Here is a 26,415-nt window from a genome sequence, read left to right as displayed (position 1 = left end):
TTGGGATGTGCATTTGGGCTTTGTTGAAACAGGCAATAAATCAAATGTTGTTGATGCCTGTTAATTGCCACGACAATTCATTTCCCGTGCTTTGCGCATGCCCTTCACTCATAATCACTCACTCCATCAGCAATTATGAGCCTGTGAAATAAATGGTTGCTTTGGCCCAGAAGATCAGCTCACATTTCATCTGGATTTATCAGGCCAAAAAGGCACTTCAAAACCTAAAGACCTTAGTGGACACGCATTGGAACTCTATTTTGCACATGTTGGTTAGACTGCATGAGCAGTGAATTGCAATCACAATTACTACAACACTCACTGCAGAGCGGTAGATGGAAAAATGTTTAACAATATCAGTGGCAGCGTCTGTCTTAAGTTTGCTCTGAGTTATTCCTTTTTGAGGAGGCCTCCAAGCAGGTTAGTATTCATAATGCATTTCTCAGTGAGGTTCCACCTCTGGTGAACATGTTGACCTCAACCTGACTAACATTGCGAGGGCCTGTGTCTTGGCTTATGGCGCTGATGTGGCACGGCTGGTGAGGGATCTGCATTTAACCATGAATGCTAATCCGATTGTAGTCGGATTTAAATGCAACAGTACCTGCTGTCTTCATTTATGGAGCCATGGTTCAAGGTAAAACTGTCCTTTTTTTAATAAATGTGTTGGAGAGTGAGGGATCCATAGCAAAAGATTTCAGGAAGAGAAACTGTGCAAATGTGCAAGGATTCTTTGGTGTAGGACTTGAACTATCAAGTGTAGACAGCAGCAGGAAGAACACCAAGCAGCCCAAATTTTGACAACTACACTGAGAATGTCAAGCTCAATAAGCTTAATGATATCACCATGCAAGTACCAAGGATACATAATATTCAGTGAAACATTCACTGAGCCTGGAGACGCCTGTTATGTAGTAAATACTACTTCATAGAGATTCCAAAAGTTCAGAACGTTAACTACAATTTTTAAAAAATACAACAGTTCTTTGGGTTTCTGAAGTGTAACAATCTTCCTTTATTAAATGTTCATTTGCATCCGACAGATGGTCCCTCTTCAGGGCGGACTCTGATGTACCACCGCATTTCCTACAGACAGAACCTGCCTCTTCCATTTTCTGTTGGCTGCGTTTGAAAGAGAAAAGGGACTTGCTTATTTCTGAATAGGTTCAACATGCAAATACAACATTGACACCTGTTGGAGGCTTTGCAAGCAGTGTGGTCAGACCCCAAGGGGAGGAGATGCTGTGAAACACCCTTCTCAGCTACTCAAGGATCATGAATACAGATGGGTCACTCACAGGAAAAACAGCAGACCATCAGCCACACAGATGCTTGATAACTATCTACTATGCACTTCACCTGGTAGACAATGGCCATTACGATACTGGCACATCAAGCACTTCATTTTGCTATTTTTTCTAACTTCAGGAAAAGTCTTCTATTGCTGCATATTGAACATGGGGCATTGATAAAAATGGCCAGTCACATTATTGCTGAAGACAATGAAATGACATCACCCTATAGACAACACACCAGCAGGGATGATGATGATGATGATGATGATTTGTCACCTTGAACAAGTCAGGCACCAAAAAAGGAGTTAGGTTGATATATGGCATGTGTGGCTGGAACAAAATAGCTGCAGTAGTGACAGAGGCTCTGAGAAGTTGCTAACTTACACATGTCATTGCCCGTTGTGTGAGTAATGCTTTTTAATACTGCTGTCTCACAATCACAAGTATCACTTGTCAAATGTTATTGCGCTCTCTCATCCCTTAAAGGTCTTCTAACAGAGTAATGGAACTGCCACCCAATAAAGCTCACAAGCTCTCCCCCAAGTCATTTCATCCCTCCAAAGCTCACCAGCTCTTCCATAGATCTCTAGCTGTCTCAGATGAAGGGAGTATCTCTGTGAGGCCAGTCTCTCTGCCATGACTGCTCATTACTACCCACCCTGTACCATTGCATGTGTCTGTCCATGTTGGCTGCCACAACTAATAAGCTTCTCCTTGCTTACAAGCACCATGTAACGCAGCCAATGGGTTCTAGCCTGCCTCAATGCATGGTACAAGTGCTTAAGTCCAAAGGCAGGTGCTGCCAGTGGTGCACCAATTAAAACCACTTGTTGAGCTGGTGCCTTCACCAGCGGCTTGGCACTGGACATGATTTCTGGTGATGCTGACACATATTTGGCAGGCCGTATGGGTGCAGGAGATTTAGCAGGCAATCTCAATGTCACGTTGTCATTTCCACTGGAGTGGGTGGTGGTGGCCATCTGGTCGCTAGTGGGCTCATATGAGGCAGGAGGCTCATTGCATAGGAAATTCCTATGTGCCACTGGTAAACATGGTTTCTTACAGCTCTCATCCCCAAGGCCCTTGCCATTCCCTTTCTAACCCCATGGTCACCCTCTTCACAAAGTACACTACTATGCAGAAGACATCAGTCTCCTCTCCCATGACTGTCTTCACAAGTGTAATGGCAAAATGCTTCCACACCCATGTCAATGTTGACTACCTGCTGGGGAGGTGGTAGATGTTGCCACTTCTTGGGACTCCTCCTGTGTCTCTCTTGTCACCGTCAGCCATTTCAGGCTGAAGCCAAGGATCTCCTCCACCAGCTCCTTCTCCTCCTCTCAGCTAGGTCCATCACCTGCTTGGGCATGTCTACACGCTGGTCCTCCTATTGGTACTCCTGGTAGATCTCGTCCCCCTCCTCATCCACATCCTTGTCCTTTTGGGTGGAACCCCGTTGCTCCTTAATGCATCTGTATTAGACACAGCAGGGCAGTAATCACCTAGGTCCACCACCTGCCTGGGCATGTCCACAGGCTGGTCCTCCCACTGTTCATCCTCGTAGATATCATCCTGCTCATCCATATCCTTGTCCTTTTGGTTGGAACCCACTTGCTCCTCAATGCATCTGTTTCAGACCGAGCAGAGCAGTGGATTGTTTACAATCACTCAAAGAAAATGGTGTTTCATATTCATACTGGAGACGGTGCTTACATATTTATATGTTTACAATGAATTCATCATTTTCACATAATTGTGTGTACTGGCATATAAAATGCTCAATAAAACAGCTTACATTCTTTCTCCAGCCATCTACTTTTGTACTGGGGAATCACTTGCATAGGTGTGTTGCTACAGTGGGAAACTGCTACAGTCGGGAACATGGCAACCTTCATGACTCCAGGCAGGACTGTAGGGCGTTGACAGAGGTGCAGCATATTATACATTACATGATGTCAGCAATCGAGAATCTGTGTGCATGTGAGAGAAGTTACAAGTGGTTTTCATAACATTTCTTAGCTGGAAAAATGCAACACAATGCCATAACATTTCTCTCCAAATGGGTGGTGGAATGCAATCAAAGAATTAACGTTTCAATGGCCAAGTACATTATAGGCATTCACTATTTGTTAACACTTGCATTCCAGTCCTCCTCAGCAAATTAAATAGATCAAATGTGTTGTAGAGGAGCAGCAGCATGCCTCTGTAGAAAATCCCGCCCCCTTACCGCCAGCATGTTGGAAGCCTGAGATTGTGCCATGCTTGACACCAGCAGTTGTGACCATACCACTGTGAATATTCGAAAGAAGGTACACTCTGAGAAAAGCCTATCAAATGTATCCTCGAAGAGACGACAATCTGAGACAGGAACTTCCTGAAGGAATATGAAGAGGAGCAAAAAAGAGGAGCTGGTGATGTCAAGAAAGATGGGCTTGACGCCCTGAGAATACTGACTGAAGAGAACATATGGATTTTATAGAAACTGATGAGGAAGTTAAGAATCGAGTAAACTTTTATATGCAAAGAGAAGATTGCATGTGTGAGAAGCACCGCTGAAAATGCAGGCCATTCAATAACTGTACAGATGCTGTAACACAAGTAGATTAAGTAACATTAGAAGCTGTCTATAAGTAGTGATCAGACTGCAGGTGTGGCCGCCATTGTATAGAAGAGGCACATCGGTGTCATGAATTTAGTAAGCCCGGACCTGTGGAGAGAAAGGCCAAGAGCTGTGTCTCAGCAGGAATAAGCCACAAATGGTGAGGCTGCCTGGCCTGGTGTCAAAAGCTGAAGCAGCCAAGGTCGGTTATCAATTCTTGAAGGCGGTGAATGTGAGAAGCGAAATCATCCCTTGTTAAGGTGCAAAGAAGGAACACCAAGCATGTCACATTTTATCCATTTAAGCGATTTAAATGCGGCAAAATGGAACAAATCGTGGTCTCCTGTCACATGAGCAAAGGATGGAAATAGAGTTGAACGTGGAGTTCTAGAATAACAATAGTGAAAGCCTGTGCTCCCTCATATTCCCAGAGACAAGGATACTCTGCAAGGCCAAGCTCAAAGACACATTTCATGGCAGAAGGCATGGGTGATGAGAGATGATGGGATAATTGGGTGGGGAGGTAAGGTCAAGTCCACCTCCTGGCACCTGGGTCTGAGCTTGCCTACTGATAAGTGAACCAAATGTTCCAGACATGCCACGAGCGTGCCAACCAATTATAGACGGCCATATAACGAAGGGCCTTATAGTTTGAGAGCCAATGATATACCATGTTTTAGAGGCAGGCATAAATTGTCCACCTGACAGTAGATAACCAACCACAATCCAACCCCTTATAGAAAGTATACTTAGATGTTCCCCTTGAGCCTATCACAGCCCCTTGTAGGTTTTTCTAATTTGCCACCTAGCATGACATCACACCTGATGTATTTTCTGTATAAAATGATGTTGTTATGAGAAATTCACTGAGAGCTTGATTGTACGTCCGTGGATGTCCGTTGAAACTCCCTATTTTAGATAGTTGTTAATAAAACAGCAACCTTTGCAATCTTCCTGAGTTGGTTCGATTATGTGGTGTCAGAGTTATTCTGCATCCCCATCCATTGCATTCATGATAGCCAAAGGGCCCTAAGCTCAGCGGGCACACCCATTACAGCATCCCCACTAGAAATTAGTCCTTCCAAACTCCTCATCTTGGATGCTGGGTGTGGACACTCCCTACCCCCAAATGAGGAACATACAATCTTTCTTCTCCACTTGCCATGCCCCCATCATGGTGTCCACAAACTTCCTAGCTTCTCATGCCACCAATGGATCATCATCAGAGGTCTTATCACCCTTGCCTCTCTGTTAGTCAGTGTCTCCTTCAATTTCTCTGGACCTTTTCCTATCCTACGCTTTCTTACAAGGCCTCAGCCATTTGTTCAGGCATCCTCTCTGAATCAGAGATCCGGTGCTGATGTGTGGCCTCGGCCAATGAACTGGAACAGTACAGTATCCGAAGCCCTCATTCATTTTGAGGGGGATTGTCTACCTATGTTTGTGAGCATAGCTCCTTTTCCACCTTTTCTGCCTCCTTTCACTCTCATTGAACGTTCTTCCCATCCCAGAATCACAGGAAAATATTGAGAGAAGCAGGGAACCGCAAACTGAGAGAACAAGAATGAGTCAAAAAGACCCTGATAAACGGAAATTGACAAGCACACTGAGATCCAAGAACCTCTGAGCAAAAAATAACTGAGAAAGGAAGGAAAACAATGTTTTTAATGTTTTCATAGGTGGCTAGTACCAGGAACATGAACATTTTTGTTTGGTGTTTTAAGTTTTATTTGGGGGAACACATAGGGGAACAAATGGGAGAAGAGGAAAAAGCAAAGGTGTTTTTTCTTTCTTTTTTATATGGGGAAACTAACAGCATATTAAACAAACACTGAAACAAAGAGACACACAAATGGACACCCAAACCACACCAGAGGCAAAAGAACTAGACAAAAAACAGCTCCAAACGACTAAGACTCCCATATACCATGCAATTGTCAACCTGCAGAGCCATCCTAAGAAGTTTTGGAGCCCAGAGTATGGAATGTTTGGAACCCCACCCAGCGAAAGGTATTTAGAGAATTCAGAATCCGTGCTGCCCCCTCCTCCCTTGTCACAATCAGAACGCAAATCTTGATCTGCTGCTGCAGCAGTGATCACAATAGGCATGAGTGCTTCCTTGAGGTCCTCTAACCCTCTGTATTCTTGCTGGAAAAAGAATAATGAACAAGTGGCGTTTCAAAGGCTACATGAGCAGTTCATGAAGTGGGTACTTTTGTTCTAGCTTAGGAAAAGGGCACAATTTAACAATAGCAGTGGCGGAGAATGTTTGTAGGCTGCAGACTAGATGTGGGACACAGATCAGCAGCTGTATTTAAAAGATGCATATGTCCTATCATCATAAAAGAACTTAGATTATCAACATCACAGAAGGTACAAGTACTCAAGCATGGAAGCAGGAGACACATTGGAAGCACTGAGAATGGTCAACATTCCATAATATTGATAGTGGATCCAGTTTAGTACCTAAAAGGAAGTTGCACATATCTAAACATATACTGAGATTGGAAGGAAGCAATGGTTTCAACCGATAATGCCAATAGTGAGCAAAGAGAAACATTACTTCAATGTGCAGAATATCAGTGGTGACTATTATTTTAGAAGAAGCATGACTATAGAGAGTTAAACAATGAGAAAGGCATGTTTGAAGAGTGAACCTGTTAATTAAATCACTCTTAAAGGCTGACAATTTTAAAAGATTTAGCAATTGCCACTTTTACCAGTTTAGGCACAATAAGATTAAATGGTTTGCCCAGCATCACACAATTTGGCTAAAACGTGAAGCTGGGATTTGAGCCCATCCTCCAATTTCTATGCTTGGCCATGTTGCCTCCCAGTTCTTCTTGCAGAAGGGTGTAATTATTTATGAATGTTGGACTATATTAACTCAAATAATTCCTTGTTTTGTACACAGAAAGCAGCCACATCACATTATAAACACATCTGACAATATTTTTCTACAGAAACATGTAGGACAAAAGGAAAATGTTTGTATTTTCATGTTTCCATCACGTGAAGCACTGAACTACTAGAATACTAATTGGGGTAAATTTGAGAATCAAAATACACCTGGGTTTTACTATTGCATTTTAAAGCTTTAAATAAACCCATCCTACAGACGTGTGGCTTGTTATTTATGATGTCCAGAAGCACATTTGAAATTGTAGCAGACCTGTTATTTATGTTTTGTAAATAATGGGCACTAACTGTTTTGAAACAGACAGCCATTTGGGGCCCCTCCCAAGGTGAGGGCATACCCTATGTGTGTCTCCCCCTCCCATAAAGACATCTCTGTGAGTCTTCTCCGTGTACTCCTTCTCTCATAGACTAACAAAACCCACAACCATACAGGAAGTGTTTGGACGTTTAATAAGGGGTTGCACTTGCTATAGGAGATTGCAGGGGCGTTGCTAGGGGGGGCTAAGGGGGCTATAGCCCCTGATCTTTTGGTTGTAGCCCCGGATAGAATCTCAGGAGCTACAGCCAAAAGACTAGCTAGCCCCCAGTCCCAACAGTTCCAACATCAGTTTAGCCCCGGGTCTTTTCCAGACCTAGCAACTCCCCTGGGAGATTGACAGACTCTGATTAGATGAACGAACCCTGCAGTTCGCCTTGAGCTGTGACCAGAGATCCCATGCTCCTGAATGGATGAAGAACCATAGTGAGAGACTGCGCCAAAATCCGGCCCTGCACTCGCGGTACAGGACAATCCCCCAACAAACAGCAAGACGATTTGTTTGTCCAGGCCTATTGGAAACTCCGCTTCTTGGAACTCTTATGTCCAAGACTGTACTTATTGTGAAATTAAGTAGAGCACCAAAAAAACGCTTGCAAACAAGCGGAAGTGTGGTGGTTATTCTGATTTTTATTTTATTTTTATTATAAGCCCATCCATAATGAATATGCTAAATGGAGGCTCTGCAACCTGCATCTCTCCAGATGTTGTGGACTATGACTCTCATGACCTCACCATTGACTCTCTCGGGGCTGATGAGATCAGCAGTCCACGACATCTAGAGAGCCAAAGCGTGCTGTACATGGTGTTTTAACATATCCGCCTATTGCCCCTTTCACATTTGCTGTCGTCTATCCTTTGATGGCCAGCTGTCTTCTGCTGTCTGCTCTAGTGCAGTGTTTTTGTTATTTTGAATGCCCTGCTTAAATGCCTCCTCCCTCTGTGCTCGCAGAGCCTACCAAAAATTAATTGCGTGGCGCGATAAAAGAAATTAAACATAAACAAAAGTATTAGAGACATCATTTTGCGATTCATTCTTCAAAGCGTGGGCGTGGTCAGCGTGTTCCCAAATCACAAGACGTTCTTCCTTAACGAGCTGTCTGTTTTGATTGGAGGGTTCCGTGCTGACACACACAAAGTGTGCCCTATGTTTTCAATTGAATATCCATTTCTCACACGGGCTGTGATCCCTGCATGGTTCTTTTGGCTCGACCTTCCAACTCATAACAAAGAAGGAAGCATTTAAAATGCTGATTTAAATGCTTTCTTGTACACTGATAAAAACAATGTGTGGCACTTTTAAAACTATTAGTTTAGTGCAAAGTGTATGGCTTAGTGATTTACTGTAGAAAGGGAGTGCTAACAAAACAGTGAGTTTATCCAGCCCCTAAATTCCAAGAGTGTTGTGTTAACAAATATATCTCTACTTTGCGGATTTGGTGTGGCCAGTGTGTGCAAGGGCTTTTCCCGTTACTGTCATTACATGTCATCTGCAAGGAATGATTGAGAATGTTTTAATTAGCCTTCTGTACGATTTGAGTCATTATCATAGGTTAATTGCCCACCCACACTTTATGGCCAGCGTTGCACCACAGGGCCATACTTTGAGAAAGGCCAATCATTCTGGCCGATATAGAGGTGTAAGATTACCTTAAGGATATTAGCACCTTGTTTATGAATATAATTAAAGCAGTCATTTGCAATACCATATTTTAATTAAAGTGTTACATTTTAAAATCATCAGTTTATCAACCCTGCAAATATCTTGTTTTGTATACATTTGTGATAAGAAAACTGTTAATGGATACACATTAGTGAGAATTGAATGTTTGCTCCGGCTTAAATACTCTGATAGAGAATTTAGATGTATAAAACAGATATTCATTTTATTTTGCAATGTTGTGAAACAAATATATATCCCTTGACTCTTTTTCCTGGCCTTTCCAAATATGCTTTTTAAGAAATAGACATCTTTCTTAGCAGCATGTGACAGGATCAATCAGTAAGAATGTTTGGAAGACTCCCTATACTGGGAGTTATTGACTGCGGGTTAAGCATTCATAAAATCAGACGTGGTCAATAATGAATGTACGGGCCCATATTCACAAAGATTTGCACTGGAGCAGGCAAGGAATTGGGTTCCTGCAATAATTGTCTTGCAGGAGCATCGTTCTGTGTAGAGCAAAAGTTCAAACCCCCAAGTCGATGAAGCTCTCTGCCGCTGACTGCTGTGAGTCTCCTATATCGGGGCGCCAAGTATACGGGTGCTCTGGGGCCTGGTCACCCCCCAGGTAGACATTCTGCCCTAAATCTTCCTATAGTTTGAAGGAACGTCCTGAATATATTGCTCACCAGAACCCATAGGAAAATTCAAAGGTTGGCCCTCCAGCTCTGAAATGTTGTGATTTTGGTGTCTGAATTTGTGAGAGCAGTGATATGCAAGACTTTACGAAGTGCATCTGAAAGTTGTCCTTTAGTGACCAGGACAGCCCTAACTCAAACCATGAAATGGTCCAAAGCTGTATACATGCCTCATGCTTTGCACACATTTTACTGTCATGGGGCCCATTCTGACATATGAAATGAGCGCCATACCCAATGTGCATTGCATGCCCAGAAGGAATGCACATTCGAATTAATATCACAGATGTGCTTGATACATTGTTGGCCCATTTTATGTTCCCAAGATACACTTTGCTTTTCGGCAAAGCAGCCAGCATGCTATATGCAGGGCACCCACATTATTAGCCACCTAGCACCACACATCAGTCCCGCCCTCACTACTGACTACTCACCGCCATCCCAGTAAATGTCAATTTCCATCACTATACTTGGGGAAATTAGGAGGGGCCCGAGATTAACACGGATTGACACCTTCCACCTGATAAGTGATTTACAATGCCTACAACTGGAGCAAATATGCAGGTGGCTGCAGCATTTCTGGGATGCCCATGAGCAAATCTCTGCAAATCACATGTGCATGCAAGCATTTATGGTGTGATTATTTTTTAACTCTGTATCTATGGATTGATGCGTTCTGATCTCTCCTACTTTTGGAGTGTGTGTATTTTCAAGGTCCTCTTTGAGGGTTTGATGTTTGATTTAGACACAAAAGGCAGAGACATTTCCACTTATAGACAGTATAGAAAGGGAGTGAAAACGAAAGTAAGAATGTTGTGAGAGTTGGTGATGCAGAAAAGCATGCTACAGAAAGGAAGACAGAGGTGAAAGGTCAGTATGAGAGAGGACACGGCTAGAGGTGGTGATTAGAGAGGAGGGAATGTACGAGCATAAGAAAGGTAAAGGTAGATGAGAGTTGAAGAAAAGTCAAGCTACACCTGATGGAGTCAGTGATGCAGAAAAGCATGCTACAGAAAGGAAGGCAGATTTGAGAGGTAAGTACTGGTGGGTGCATTTAAAGGCCCGATACAGAAGTCCCTTTCACACGAATGGCAGGATTTTAAACACAAACGAAAACGGCCGGGCCTTTGTTTTTCAAGCAAAATTAAAGAGCCATGTGGAAAGGGGCCTATCTTTCATTACTAATGGATAAGTACCATTTTAATTTACAAATGCAGGAGGCATCAAATATCACTGTCACGTGGAAAACAGGATTTTTAAACATTGAAAACAAAAACTACCCGCACAGGTGTTTGCAAATAAAGGCAGTTTGAAAAAGTGAGAAAAATAAATAGCACTACTCTCAGAAAAACAAAACATGATCTGCAAGTTGACAAAACACCAATGTACATTATGTGTCACCTACAAAACTCCAGTGACATTTGAAGAGCCACTTTGTCTTCATGGAAAATGTCACTCCCAGGCAGACCCTTTTGCTGGCTGTGGGTATAACTTCACAAGGAGATCTCCCACTCCCATCTCCCGTCTAATGACCAACTGCGAAAAAATGCCCTGCTAAAGGTGTCGAAATTCAGTGTTCTCCAGACCTGATGGCTCTGAAAGCATTGACTTCAGGAAAAGTTACCCTTGGCTGGAGCATGACTAATATATGTGAAAATGGGTACACCCACTTCAAAGAGCAAGCTTCCAACACAAAGGAGACTGGTAAAAAAAAAAATAATTAAAAAAAAAAACCTCTTGGTACAGGCTGACCCAGTGGGACCAAATTGCCAGAAGGCAGAGGAGTTCCATTTGTCTCACATGAAGATTCACAATTAATTTAAAAGCACTATTATCATTTAGGCCTTTTTCTCAGCCATCATAAGGTGGATGGATTTCATCTAGGTACCATTTTTTATGTAATTTCCAGGCAATTTTGGGGATATAAAATGCATCTATCTATAACTCGAGGAACTGTAATGGTCAGTTAATCTAGGTTTCTGGCTGATCTGAACATGGTCCAAATGTGAGAGTTGGTGAGCAGTGGAAAATGAAATTAGGGATATGCTTAATAACTTACATATTCATAACTGTTGTGCTTTTTAAGGAAATAGCAGAAAGGTGTCACATGGCTGCGCTACACACATGCTACGGATTTGGTGGTCGGCTTATCTAATTCTCCATAATTAGCTGAATCAGAAAATATGTTAAGTATGTCAGTTGCTAGTAAAATTATTAAGTGATACATAACTAGTTGTTGCCAAAAAGTTGAAAGGAGAACAAAGGGCGACTCCAAATGGGAATTGCCATATATTGCTCCAGGCCCCTAAACCATCTGACTTGAAGACTGCGTTTGGGAGGAGAGAGAAGGGTAACTGCCTAATCCTAGTGGCAGGTCTTATTGCAGTGTACTTCCCTAAGATTGTAAAATTGTTGGTGTCATCGCTGCTATATAAGGGGGAGTGCACTAGGACAGGGGGGACACAGAAAAAAGAAAAAGGAGAGAGACCAGAACAGACAGACAAGATACAGACCATCAGGAAGGCTGCTAAAACTTACCATCTGATAGCTGTAAGGAGACACTGGAGGAGACTGCTGATAGTGCTTCTGGGTGGAGCTGTCTATTTCTATGAAGGCCACAAAGATAACTGGTGAAGAGCGGGAGGCCATCTTTGAGATTGGCGAGTCCAGACCCCTGCCCAATCTTTCCGGAGTGTCCTGAGATGCAGCTGGCTTCCTGAACCTTAAACAGATGGTTTGCTATGTAAGTAGAACTGAGCCCTGGGAAACCAGAAGATGGGGGAGTCTGCTTGCCATTAATCCTTTCCCTTTATAATGGGTTTGGGGGGGTGGGACCGTGTAGATCCTTAGCCTATTTAACCAAAAATGTGAATGTAATTAATTCCCCATTTGGCAGAACACTAAGGGTGAATTTTGTTAAAATTTGAAATTAACAAAGGCCACTTCCGAATGTGCACTGAAGAATATAGCCAACAATTAATTGGGTAATCCTTGTTAATTCATTGGGTAATCCTTGTTGTCCAGCTGACCCCAACTTCTTTAAGGGAGAGGGGTGTCAAACAGGTCAAACCTTTTTTTCCAGCTTCCCCAACACAGGCCTTTCAGTAAGAGGGGTCTGAAATCCAAAATTCCCCAAATCATTGCAATTTTTCTGTCGACTTCCCAACATCGACCAAAGCAAGGGGTGAGGGTCTGAAAACAAACCGCTAAATCACCCAGTGACAAAAAGTGTGGGCAAAATCATAATTGACATATGTATTTGAACCAATCTTGAAATCCTTCTGCTTGCCTTTTAAGCCTGTAGGAAAATCACAATCACACATTACATAATAATTGGCTTCTTGATTGATCAGCGTAATTATTTCCTGAAGTGAAATTTGGAGAATGTGAAGAATTCTGTTTGTGTTCTTTTTAATTTCACTTTAACTATTTTTTTTGTTTTTTTTTGTGTTTTGAATCCAATCTTTTTTACATACAAAAATATATAAAACTGTTAAAAAGATGAACCTTTTAAAGGAAAATGTGTGACTATTTACAAACAATTTCTATACATTTAAATATACATAATAAAAAAACAAAAATACGAAAACAGATAAGGTACACCCAAATGTAGACCAGAAGGAGAGAGCATGCAGCACACTTTACACCATTACAAGCTAAACCAGGTTGGGCATTTCTTTCTTCCACTGTGGCCTTTCCTAGTTTCTCCAAAATGTTATATAAGAAGTCACACAGTGCTACTATAAGTCTCTGGGCCTGTCCATCCATCAATCTAAACCACAAGGTCTCAGGCCCATGTGATGTGTCTAGGTATCTTGACCTTTCTTCCATTAAGGCATCACATCCCATAACCAGGTATTTTATGGTTTCTATAAGCTCAGTGTTGCCACATAGCCTACAGCTTCTGTTTTCTGTATTCCCGTTCCAATTTCCCACTCTCTCAGGGGTGGGCATTTGATTTCATCGCAAAACAAAGGTATAATAATCTCTTTCTAGGGCATGGGAAAATGAGCAGAGATTTTGAGATCTGTTCCCCTTTGTACACCAATCTTGAGTATTCCCAGTACATGCTATACCTTGCTATTTCTTCTGATGTTTCCACCCAGTCATATTGAAATAGCTTTTTCTTTATTTTAGCTGGGTGATTTAGCTCCTCTTTTGAAGAGCCAATTTCACTTAAAAGCTCTGTCTTTTCAAACTTCAGCGTATTAATTGGAATTCCGGAAGTACATGTTTGCACTTCACCCAATTTTTGGTACAGGGATTCTAAAGGAGGGTTTAGCAGTTTTGCATAACTTGTTAGTTTCCTCCATGTTGCCCTTGTTGCAAGTGAGACTAACCCAAACTCATGCCATATCACAGCGTTAGGTAGTGAGTTTGCCAACCTCATGGTCTCTTTCCAGAGTTTGCCTTGAATTGTGTTTAACTGCTTCCCTAAATCGTGTAAGTTGCTGTCCAGCCCGTACAAAATCGTTGGCGCCACTTGCACTAGGTAAACCCTAATCAGGGTGTGAAAACAAAATCAAAATATCGAGGCTGAGTACCCCAAAAGGAAATACACCGAAGACGGGTTACAAAGGAACATACAAAGTACTTTATTTTATACTGAATCCAGTTACAAAAACAGAGCAAAATCAGATAGCTATCCCCCACAGTACAACACAACAAACTCCAGCGTGGTTCAGTGTGTTCAGTGAGAGATATTGTACATTAGAATGCATTCGCTTTTTATACAGTCGGTGGGCACGATGTCCAGCCCCACTTCAGGTTAATATTCCTTTTAATACATCACCGATCTAGGGTTCGTGCCAAGTCTCGAACAACCGCATATAACTGGTTTGCCGTTAATACATGTATCAACAAGCCTATGCGCTAACTGTGTATTCTAAGATTTTCCATGCAGGCCTTCTCTAACATTAAATCAATGTAATTAAACAGATGTTCTACGTTCAGTATTTGAATACATTGTTTCAACATATGTTTGTGGATTAGTTTCATTGCACGAGTAATCCTTTTACACACAGGTCAACGAAGGACAAGGTCTCAGTTCACGACCTCAACCAGTGGGCAGCAGGCAAGTTACATATTAGCTATGTACAGAGGTCAAGACGGCCATGTTGTATTCTGGAATGACATCGTCCACCATTTTAACTCACAGGGTGACTTTACAAAGTGAATCCTAAAATGGTGGTTTGACCTAAAATGGCGGCTTACATGGATTTAAGGTCAGGACCTTGCAACACAGATTTCTTTCGCAAGCGACTTTCGAGCAGCCTGGCGTAGGCCAATATTAATATAATTATTATAATAGGAGGCACGATATACTTTCTCTTTCGACAAACCCTCCTTTTGGCCTAAGCCATGTGCTAAAAACTACTTTGGATCTCCTTGCAAATAACTCCATTCATCATCGTCCATGCACCCTGAATCACTTTCGTAAATATCTATTGCCATTAGGTCATTTGCTACAATATCTTTCAACACATATTCTTTGGAGGTTTTATCCGGGGCATACATTTTATGTCCTATCGAACCTATCACTTGTGCGCAACATCCCCCTAGCATCGAACACATAGCAGGTAGACATTGAATACAGCAACAAAGAAACAACAGGATTCCCAAAATAATTAGTAAGACTGAAAGTACCTTCAAACCCCAAGATCGCAAGAAGTCCCAGAACCATGCGCTTAGATCCCAGTTTCCCTCGGGAACATGCACTTCGGAACTAAGGACGTGCAGATTCTGCATTGCCTTGAAGATAGTTGGGGAGAAATCTGGTACGAAACACACCAAGCGGACCCCACTAATTTGCGCACTCCACCACACTCAGCTAGAATGACATCTAATGCCATTCGGTTTTGAAGCGCTACTAATCTTATCGCCTTTTGTTCTAACGTCATATTGTAGAGTATGTCTGTGGTGCGGTTGATGGTTCTCTCCAGTACTCTCGCTAGTTTTCTGATATTTTCTGAATTCGTAATCTGCCCCCAAAATGGCACAACTGTTTAATTTATATCTGCCAAGATTTGTGCTGGGGTGTCACCATTCTCGTCCCTCCGTGGACGAGCCTTCGAAACTTCTTTTGTACTAGCTATAAACACCCCAGGTAACAGGATCCCTAAATAACAGGTTCCCTGCCAATCCCTGGGCAACCATGGGAATGCTACATTACCGCAGACAAAGTAGACAGGTTCGCCTACATACAAAGGTCTGTTTTCCCCAGTCAAATTTGCAACGTTGGGACAACCTAAAAAATTTCCCATTGACTGAGTTCCATTCCTCTGTATGCAAAAAGAAACTGAATCGGGGCTATGGTTGACAGTGTAAGAAGGAGGCATGGCATCCTTATTGCCTATTGGAGCCATATTAAAGGAAATCAAAGATTGGAAAGGATGAGACAGTTTATCAGAAGGCCTAATAGAAGCATCATTCCATCGGCCAAAGAACAGTGCTCTAAGAGAAGCACCGCAAGCAGTTGTCAATGGTAAAGGATGAATATACCAGCCTAGCCCCTTATCCCCGTTTTGCGGTAAATGTGAGCAGACCCAACAGTTAGATTTTTTAAAAATGGCATGTGTAGCATTCATGATAAGCAGTAAAGTGTTATTGTGGTACCTTTGTCTGTGCGATAGAGTATGCAAATGTACAAAAGAGAGTAGGAACAATGGGTGCACTTGCAGTAGGCAACAAAAGTTCTAAAGAGTGTGTTTCCTCGAGGTACCACAATCCTAAGGCAGCGACTATTAAAAACCCAAATATCATTATACAAATACAACAATACATTTTCGGGGCCCAGGCATTTTGTCCATTGTCCCGGTTGGTCACCCCCTTATTTACAAGTCCCATACGAGCAGTAGCGGTGGCGGGCATCGTAGTCTTCAAACGGATACTCCAAAGTTTGTTGCTGGTGACCTCCCGGTCGAGTGACTTCTTAGTCCTTCCACAACCCTAGCCAACAGAATCCCCTTTCTCTAATTTGGGCAAAAAGCAAGCCCTTAATGACTGTTTTCCTTCTCCGAATGCACAGCCGAACCGTGCCTTAAGTCTATCAGATGCACAGCAAAACCGTGCCGTAAGTCTATCAAATGCACAGCAAAACTGTGCCGTAAGTCTGTCTTCGTGGTCGTAGATTATATCTTACTTTTCCCGGTACTGATTGATCCGTGAACAATATATCGTCACTTCCTGCTGGAAGCAAAGCGTCGGAAGCAAGTGAAGGTGCTGAATTCGAAAAAGCAGTTTCCGGATGCAAAATTTGTGGAGAGTGCAGAGACAAAATGGCAGCTTCCCTAAGCCTCACTGGCTCAAAGAGATTCTCCGACACACTCTCAGTGACACTTACTGCTTTGGGATCATTGGTTGCAGTGTCAGCGAGAGGTTCTGTTTCTTCTGTAACGTGTGGCAGAGGGTGAGGAAGTTTATTGATGTGGGACGCGTGGATCCAGTTCTTTCTCCCAGCGACCCGCACCGCTGTCTGGGTGACCAGCAGGACTTGGAATGGGCCACGCCAGCAAGGCGTGAGGCAAGAGGTGCGCTCAAAAGATTTGACGAGCACCCAACTTCCAGGCCGTATGCTGTGGCATGGGCCCTCGTATCGCACAGGTAAAGCTTCTCGTACCTGGTGATGAATCAAATGCAGGTTGTTAGTCAATTGGCTTTAATAATCTGAAAGTAGTACATTTTCAACATTTCTTAACGAGTTACATTTAGGAAGGTTCCAAATATTGGCAGGTCTCTCCATTACCACCTCAAATGGAGAGAGCCCCGTCTTAGTTTGTGGGGTTGCGCGCATAGATAACAACACGATCAGTAAGGCGTTCGGCCATTTTAGTTTGGTGCCGGCACACGTCTTAGCGAGCTTGTTCTTGATGATACCGTTGTGTCTTTCTACTAGTCCGGCGGTCTGAGCATGTCTGGCCGAATGGAACCGTTTGTCAATTCGTAATGCTGTACATATAACAGTGGCGACAAAATGTGGACCATTGTCCGACCAGATAACTCTTGGCAAACGGAACTGCGGGAAGTAGTCTTTCAACATGATTTTTACAGTAGTCATAGCTGTAGCATCTTTAGCAGGGAAAGCCTCAACATATTAACTAAAAGCACAGATAACCACCAGTACATATTTCTTATTATCGCATCGTTCCATTTCAATGAAATCAAAGTGTATCACTTCAAAGGGGACAGAGGGTGGCCCAAAACTACCCCTTGGAGTTACTGTCCCCTTTCCCACATTGTGTTGCAGGCAAATCATGCACTCCCGGACGTAGCGCTGGGCAATTTTTGAAATTTTGTCATTTACCCAAACTTTCTCTAACATTTGTGTCATTTTCTGGGCACATACATGCGTAGGACCATGGGCCATGATGATCATCATCATGACATACGTGTCAGGGAGTAGCCATTTCCCTTCTACTATGTCCACCCAACACACCGTCATCATCAAGTTTCCCCAAGCCTTCAGTCCTCCTTTTGGATTCTTCTAACGTGGTATCAGCTTGGATATCCCGTACAGACCCAACACCCTCATCTATTGCATAAGCATCTACAGATTCCCTTGAAACATACATCTCCGTAAGGAGATCGGTAGCAGTTTGCCTAGCTATCTGATCAGCGAAAGCATTACCTTTCCCTATATCATCTGTAATCTTTCGATGTGCTGCACATTTCATAACTGCTAACTGAGTAGGTAGCACAAGCGCTGAGAGTAGTTGTACTATTAGGGAGCCATGTTGAATTTTGGTGCCATGCGAAGTTAGGAACCCTCTCTCTGACCAAAGTCTCCCAAAGTTGTGGGCCACCCCAAAGGCATACTGACTATTAGTATATACATTTACTGCAAGCCCTTCGGAAAGTTCACAAGCTCGGGTCATTGCTATAATCTCTGCGGCCTGCACAGAATTATGCGTGATTCTCTTAGTTTCCACAACCGTGCTCAATGAATTGATCACATAAGCAGCTGTGAATGTACCATCTGGAAGTTTGAAGCAGGAGCCATCACAAAACAGTTCTCCTTGCGGATTACCCAAGGGAGTATCTTTCAAATCAATTCTACCCTTTGTCTCTTGTTCGGTCGTATACAAACAATCATGTGGCACTTCATCGCCGCAAGTAGTATCTTGCGGGAAAGCTAGGAGTTCAGCCGGATTAAGAACACAACACCTCTTAATTTGAATGTGAGGAGAAAACAAGATCAATTCATATCTTGTCAACCATGCAGAAGTGAGGTGTTGCGTTTGAGTTCGGTTCAGTAGAATATCTAGAGAGTCAGGCACCATCAGGGTTAGATCATGGCCTAGGACCATTCCCTCACTCTGATTTACAGATGCGGCAGCAGAAGCGACAGCTCGCAAACATCTTGGCAAAGCGCATGCTACAGGATCAAGGGCAAAAGAAAAGTAACCGCACAGCCTATTCTTCCCTCCATGTTCCTGCGTTAATACAGCCAAATCACATCCATCACATTCATGCACAAACAACACAAAGGGCTTTTCATAGTTTGGTATGCCCAAACTGATGCAGAGCATAATGCAGTCTTAAGCAAGTCAAACGACTGCTGGTGTACCATGTTCCATGGCAATGGCGAAGAAATGCCCTTCTTCGTCAAAGCAAACATCGGTTTGATCACTAGTGAAAAATTTGGGATCCACAACCTACAGTAAGAAGCAATACCTATCAAGGCCCTGACTTCCTTCTGTGTATTTGGAACAGACATGCCAGAAATGTATTTTATTCTTTCAGGTGTCAATCTTCTTCCCTCCTTTGACAGGAGATAGCTTAAATAGGCGACCTCCTTACAACAATATTGAATTTTTTTAAGCGAAGCTTTGTGACCGGGCTTAGGTAGATGAATAAGTAATAACACAGTGCCCTCCTTACAGGCACTCTCAGAGTCAGCAGCTAGAAGCAAATCATCAACGTACTGAAGCAAAGTACAGGTAGAGGGCAATTCAAGGGTATCAAGCTGTTCTTTCAAAGCCCTACTGTAAATGCTTGGACTCTCTGTGTACCCTTGAGGTGCACGAGTAAATGTGAACTAGCGTCCCCCTAAGGTGAACGCGAACAAATATCTACTATAATTGTGTATAGGAACACTAAAGAAAGCATTCTTCAGGTCCACAATACTAAAGTAAGTAGCTGTAGCTGGAATCATGGTTAGGATTGTCGTTACATCTGGCACAATTGGAAATTGTGGTGCCACAACTTTATTGATGGCACGTAATTCAATTATGAAATGGAATGGAATTGCATTATCGCCTTTCTTGTACACGGGTAAAATAGGACTGTTACACAAACTTCCTGAAATTTCTTCAATCACCCAGCGATGCACACAATCGGAAACAATGCATTTCAAAGCTCGCTCGCCCTCAACCGAAATCTATACTGGGGAATGCGTGGCAGCTCAATTCCATGTTTCAAAACTATCTTGATTGGCTCAGTCTGTAAAACACTGACCTCATTGTCGTCGACGGCCCACAAGCTCTCTGGTACATTAATGAATTCTGGAGGCAAAGGTCTAGTCAAGAATTGCGAGGCAGAAAATTGCTGTGGTGAAATCGTCAAGCGCACTCCATCAGAAGAACAATAAATCACTGCGTTTAATTCTTTTAACAGATTCAACCTCAGCAAGTTCTCTCTGCAATCCGAAGTCAACAGAAATGGACAATGGTCCGTAAAGGGACCCAAAGAAATAGGTACCGGCATAGAAACCACAACTGGTGTACCAGAAAACCCTACAGAAACATTGGTTTGCCCTGACAGTGGAATGTTTGGAACCTGTGAATGATCAATGGAACACTTCTGTGCTCCAGTGTCTATCAAAAACTGATGTTTCCTATTTCCCACTACCATTTCAACGTAGGGACCTTTCTGATTGACGGGAATAGGTGTAGGTTCAAAACCCTGCTTCGGCAATCCTAACGAAACAGAATATCATCAAAAGGAAGCTCTTCAGATAAATATGCAGCAGAAGGATGATCAAATATGCTCCTGGTGCCAACACTCAGAGTCTCATTGTCCTGCGAAAAAGGTTGCTGAGGGTCCTGTGTAAACTGACCTCTACCAGGGCCCCCTACACCCGGGCGACCTCTGGATCGCCTACCCATATTACCAAATGTATTATTTGACCTTTGTTGAAGGACGGGGCATTGTGCTCGCCAATGACCCTCTCGGCGACAATAAGCGCACTGGTTAATGTTCACAGGACCCAAGGGCACATTTACCTGTGGGACATACTGACCACTAACCTGAGAACTACCCCCTCTGGGGCCCCTAACAATTTGCTGCAATAGCACTTTAGTTTTTAAATCGCCTTTCCGTTTTTCAATCCTATCATTTTCATTATTGATACGGTTCTCGTAGTACTGAGCCATGTGCAGTACTTCTGATTGTGATTTAGCCTGCCAAGCGCTCCCAGAAGACATAATTTGTGACTGGATGTCAGGCAGCAATCCACGTACAAATGTGTCCACAAATAATCTTTTCCCAGACTCTGTGCCTAAGTCTTGTCCACTGAAATCCAAGAATACCTGTTCGAACCGATTAAAGAACTCGGTAGCACCCTCAGACTTTCCTTGGACACAGGCCGTAAGCTTGTCCCAAATAATTCTCTTTTCGGGAATTGTGGTTTTTAATTTAGCAATGATTCTGTCAGGCAAAGTTAATATCACCTGAGGCGGTCTTTCACCAGCTGGCCTTTCCCCATCGAGTCTAGTTATATTCACCTGTGTATCTCCCAACCCGGGTACGTCGTCAATAGTTCTAACTTGCTTCCATAAATCTATGGGCAGGAGTACAGGAAACAACAAATCAATGTCGCCCAGGGTGAACACTGAGGACTGCAAAACGGACTCTATCTCTTTATAGAACCCTGTCGATTTTTCCTAATATCAGGAATAGATTGCCTAATAGTATTCACTTCCTGGCTTGAGAACGGGACGTGAACAAACTGCAATACATAATGCACAGGAATGTCCACAGCAACTATATTCCGTGCAACATCGGCCGCAATATCAACCTTCGGGACAAATGTCGGAGGAACCGCTCTCATAGGCAACTGAGAAGTAGGTGACTCCGAACACTTACTAAGCAACAGAGCCCAGTCGAGCGCTAAAGCAGTCGAAGTAGTGGCAAGTGAAAAAGCTCTCTTATAAATGCTCAATAACTCTGTGGGACAACTAATCTTCCTTTTTACACACTCATCCTGCAGGTACTCTACCATTAACTGTATCACTTTCCTCTGCATTTCTAGCGTATATTGACAGTATGTGTCATATACCTCAACTGGAGTTATCGATATGTCTGAAATCCATCTAATTGCATCTTTCTTACAAATTCGCATTACCTCAGATATCTATTTACGACACGGAAGGAACCGTTTCTGTACATACATATTTTCCTCCTCGTCATCCTCATCCTGTAACTTCTCTAACTCCTTTCTATACCCAAACACCCTCTTGACATGCTCATTTACCTTCTCCACAGTGTCTCTAGAAAGTGCTAGAGTATTTAGATCCCTTAACCCTTGTGGAAGATCCGCATTATTTAATCGTCCCCACATTATACACAACTGAATCCTTAAACCTTCAATAAAAACATTTTTCTCAGGAAAATTATCCATATTACAAAGTGTGGCAAAAACGCTAGCTTGATCATCCTTCTCCATACAATGCTTAGCCCATGCAATTAACTTGTCTGGCACTACAGTATTGCGAGTGACAACCTTTGTTCCGGCCCCTCGATCGATTACAAGTGGCTCAGGACCACTTGGAAGAGAGGGAGCAGGCATATTTGATGGAGGTACTATAACTGGTGCGATAAAAAGAGGTGGGGGAGCTGGAGGGAGGGGAACATTAGGCGTAGCAAGAACAACGGGAACAACAACAGGTGGAGCAGGAATAACAGGAGGAAGAGGCAAAGAAGCAGGAAGAGGAATTTACAGAGGTGGCGCAGAGGCACCAGGCCTTCGTTCATTTAATATTTTGTCAATAAACTCATCAGAAATATGAAGATCTTTAGAAGGATAGATTTTCTGAATACCGAGTGAGAAAGCCCTATCCATATTTTTAGTCGCCTCAGACTGTTTGTCCTGATCATATAACAATGCTTTTTCAGCGTTCGTTTTATGATGGCGTGCATGTTTCTCTCTACTTTTAAGTTTTTGAAGGGCTTCTTTTTTCCAATTCTGCAAAACATCAAATGCTGCAGGTCTAGCCTTTTTCTTTAGTAGAATTGACTCTAAATAATCAATACGATGGATTTCAATACTACCATTGATTGGCCATTGAAGTTTGGAGGCATGTCTGGTTTGTCTGTGCCAAATGTCATTAAATACTATACTTCCAATGCCATGCTTACAGTACATAGTACATGCCGGCGACCCCTCCTGTGGTGCGGGGCGGCTAAATTCCAACGATTGTCTATCACAGCGGAATAATGCCCTAAAGCAGGTAGACAATTTCCCAGGCTTATCTCAAATTCTTGGTGTTACCTGGTCAATAATTGTGTCTGCAGAAACAATGCGCCAAAATTCAAATTGTCAGGGTTAAATTAAGAATCGGGTCACGACTCACCTGACCAAACCTAAGGAGGTCCGATCGGATTTCTAAGAATCTTACCTAACTAATCTTACCTCGTGTATGGTGATGTCGGAAAATCTGCCCGCCTCGATAAGTGGACCCTCGGCAAGATGTCTTCTCGGACCACGCGCTTATCGTCCAAGTATCGGGTCGTGCAGCGCTGCTGAGGTGTCGCGTCTCGTTCAGGGGGCCCTTTATGTCACACCGTCCGATCCCGGTCCGATAGCGTGCGTCAACATTCAACAATCTGGCCTCAATCTTGAGGGTCCCTATTCGGGCACCAACTGTGAAACCAAAATCAAAATATCGAGGCTGAGTACCCCAAAAGGAAATACACTGAAGACGGGTTACAAAGGAACATACAAAGTACTTTATTTTATACTGAATCCAGTTACAAAAACAAAGCAAAATCAGATAGCTATCGGCCCTCAGAACAACACAACGAACTCCAGTGTGGTTCAGTATGTTCGGTGAGAGACGTTGTACATTAGAATGCATTCGCTTTTTATACATTCGGTGGGCACGATGTCCAGCCCCACTTCGGGTTAATATTCCTTTTAATACATCACCGATCTAGGGTTCATGCCAAGTCTCGAACAACCGCATATAACTGGTTTGCCGTTAATACATGTATCAACAAACCTGTACACTAACTGTGTATTCTAAGATTTTCCATGCAGGCCTTCTCTAACATTAATACAATGTAATTAAACAGAAGTTCTACGTTCAGTATTTGAATACATTGTTTCAACATATGCTCGTGGATTAGTTTCATTGCACGAATAATCCTTTTAAACACAGGTCAACAAAGGACAAGGTCTCAGTTCACGACCTCAACAAGTGGCCTGCAGGCAAGTTGCATATTAGCTATGTACAGAGGTCAAGACGGCCATGTTGTATTCTGGAATGACATCGTCCACCATTTTAACTCACAGGGTGACTTTTACAAAGCAAATCCTAAAATGGCGGTTTGACCTAAAATGGCGGCTTACATGGATTTATGGTCAGGACCTTGCAACACGGATTTCTTTCGCAAGCGACATTCGAGCAGCTTGGCGTAGGCTAATATTAATATATTTATTATAACAGGAGGCATAATATACTTTCTATTTCGACAAGGGGAGTCAATAAGAATGCACATAGCTGTGTGTATCTCAGCCTCATTTTTGCGAGTAGTGGACCCGCTTTACTGGTTAGATATGCTGATTTAAATAAATATCAATATATTTCCTGTACACCGGCCTGGTTCTTGGCTCATTGTTAGCTCAGGGGAGAGGGATCCAAGGCACATTATATATGTGTCTGAGATAGGGCTAAAAAAGAATCTGTTAAACAGTTTGTTGCATAACTACTTGAGTTGGGAGGGAAGGAATTCCCCCGTGTTAAGGGTGGCTTCTCAATAAACCGTTAGAATACGCAAAAGGACACATGAGAGGGTAGGGAATAGACCAGCATAAGAAAGGTAAAGGTAGAAGTGAGTAGAAGAAAAGTCAAGCTACACCTGATGGAGGGAGAATCAGTGATGCAGAAAACATGCTACAGAAATGAAGGCAGAGTTGAGATTTAAGTACACAGGAGGACACGCGTAGAGGTGGAGATGTGAAATGAGGGATGGTACGAGCATATGAAAGGTAAAGGTAGGAGTGAGTGGAGGAGAAAGCAGCAGGCTGGATTAGGGAATGAGAGAGCAAGAGATAGGGAGGAAGTATAACCAAGGTAGAAATGGAGTTGAGAGGAGCATAAAGGCTGGTATGGGGTAAGAACAAGAGTGCATGGCTTCATTTGCATGCGCAGGGCACATGAGGGCATTACATGGGCAAGGGAGGTTTTACATCTCACGTGAAGACACTGTAGGGCGTGTGAAAAAGCATAATGCATATTATGAAAGTCACTGTCCATTCAACAAAGCACTTGACATTTGAAAGTATGCACCGCGTACAATCTACAGTGCAAGGGGAGACAGTACTGTTCTTGCCATATTACACTGGGAATCTGGGCAAACGGCTCTTATTCTGATATGAGTCTGTTTCTGGAATTAGGAGGCCGACTCTGACATACAGTATAATAGAATTACCTTAGCATAGAGGTATTCCTGGGAGCACGAGGCAGTGGGTGGACGTGAGAGTCAGGAGCAGGGTATTTGTGTGGTGTCTCGTCAAATGTGGTCGATCTAGGGATAGGATGGTGTGGCTGAATTTTTGAGGTTCCACTGGGAAAGTTAAGCTATAACTAGGCCTATAAGCCTTCATTGGCATATGCTGAGGGCCCATGGGTGAGTGTGTTTTTACATTCCACTAGCAAATTACCATCTGTATTTCAAAGTACTACTGAACATAATAGGATTCATGTGATTATTTGTTATATATATAATTTAATATCATTTCGAATCCAATAATACCAAATATTTTTGTTTGTTTTTGATCCCATTTTACTGCATGTATATGAGGCAGGAGCCCACCCCCAGCAATCTCGATACCCCTCCACCTTTTAATTAACTTAACCCACGCCCCATATATATATATATATATATATATATATATATATATATATATATATATATATATATATATATATATATATATATATATATATATATATAAGATTTGGCGTGGTCTTTTACTGTGTTTATTATTTTATGAATCTCGCACTCAGAGCTTTTTTTGTGCTTCATTAATGTTGCTTCCTTTGATTTCACGAGTGGCAACAACCGTATGACATCACGTACTTCATGTCGACGTGGACAAAAGCCATGCATGTCATTTCTGTGATGTCAATAAAGGGGGTTGCTTCCACTGCACCAGGCACTTTGGTGAATTAGCATCACTGACCTGCCATATCCCAGGTGCTGGTGTACGGATCAAGCAGGCTTACAGATGTGCTCATGGACTCGGGGAGGGGCATCGAAGGTGGGCAAAGGCTGGTGCCAGCTCTCTTATGCTGGCTCTGTGCACGGGGGCAAGGAGGCTTGCCTTGCGCTCTCATCGTGACCTCATGTGAGTCCTGGCCAAGTTATTTACAAGGTGCAACCTTTTCCCACATCAAACACAGGAGTCCTTCAGCACACCGGTCAGATAAAATCATTCCCTGCTTGGCAGAATTTACGCTTACCCTCAGTAAAATGACACCGGCAACAAAACCGGAACGTCATTTTTTTCCTCTTTTGTGGGGGGAAGAAAAAAAAAGTTCAGCAAATTTGTAGGCTCCCGCTTGTGGGCCAATGCGTTAAAAATAGGCCGAAGGAAAGAGCGTGTGCTGACTTTTATTCTGGATTCAGAGCAACCTGACACATCCTGATGGCTCATTGCTGCATTATTCATAAGCCCATAAGGTCACGGAGGGTCACCCCGT

The 26,415-nt window shown here is 42.9% G+C and overlaps 1 long non-coding RNA gene across 1 annotated transcript in view; it reads right to left on the bottom strand.

Annotated features, from left to right (window-relative positions):
- LOC138581157 (uncharacterized) overlaps window positions 1-26,415 on the bottom strand; it is a 276,403-nt gene that overhangs the window by 187,499 nt on the left and 62,489 nt on the right. Inside the window, exon 2 of the long non-coding RNA XR_011304456.1 lies at window positions 23,121-23,351. This is a non-coding gene — a long non-coding RNA (uncharacterized lncRNA). The remainder of the gene's footprint in view (window positions 1-23,120; window positions 23,352-26,415) is intronic.

The sequence above is a fragment of the Ambystoma mexicanum genome, chromosome 3p, assembly GCF_040938575.1.
Source record: "Ambystoma mexicanum isolate Mex_15411 chromosome 3p, UKY_AmexF1_1, whole genome shotgun sequence".
NCBI classification, from domain to species: Eukaryota; Metazoa; Chordata; class Amphibia; order Caudata; family Ambystomatidae; genus Ambystoma; species Ambystoma mexicanum.
This window is presented reverse-complemented; position numbering and strand designations above follow the sequence as displayed.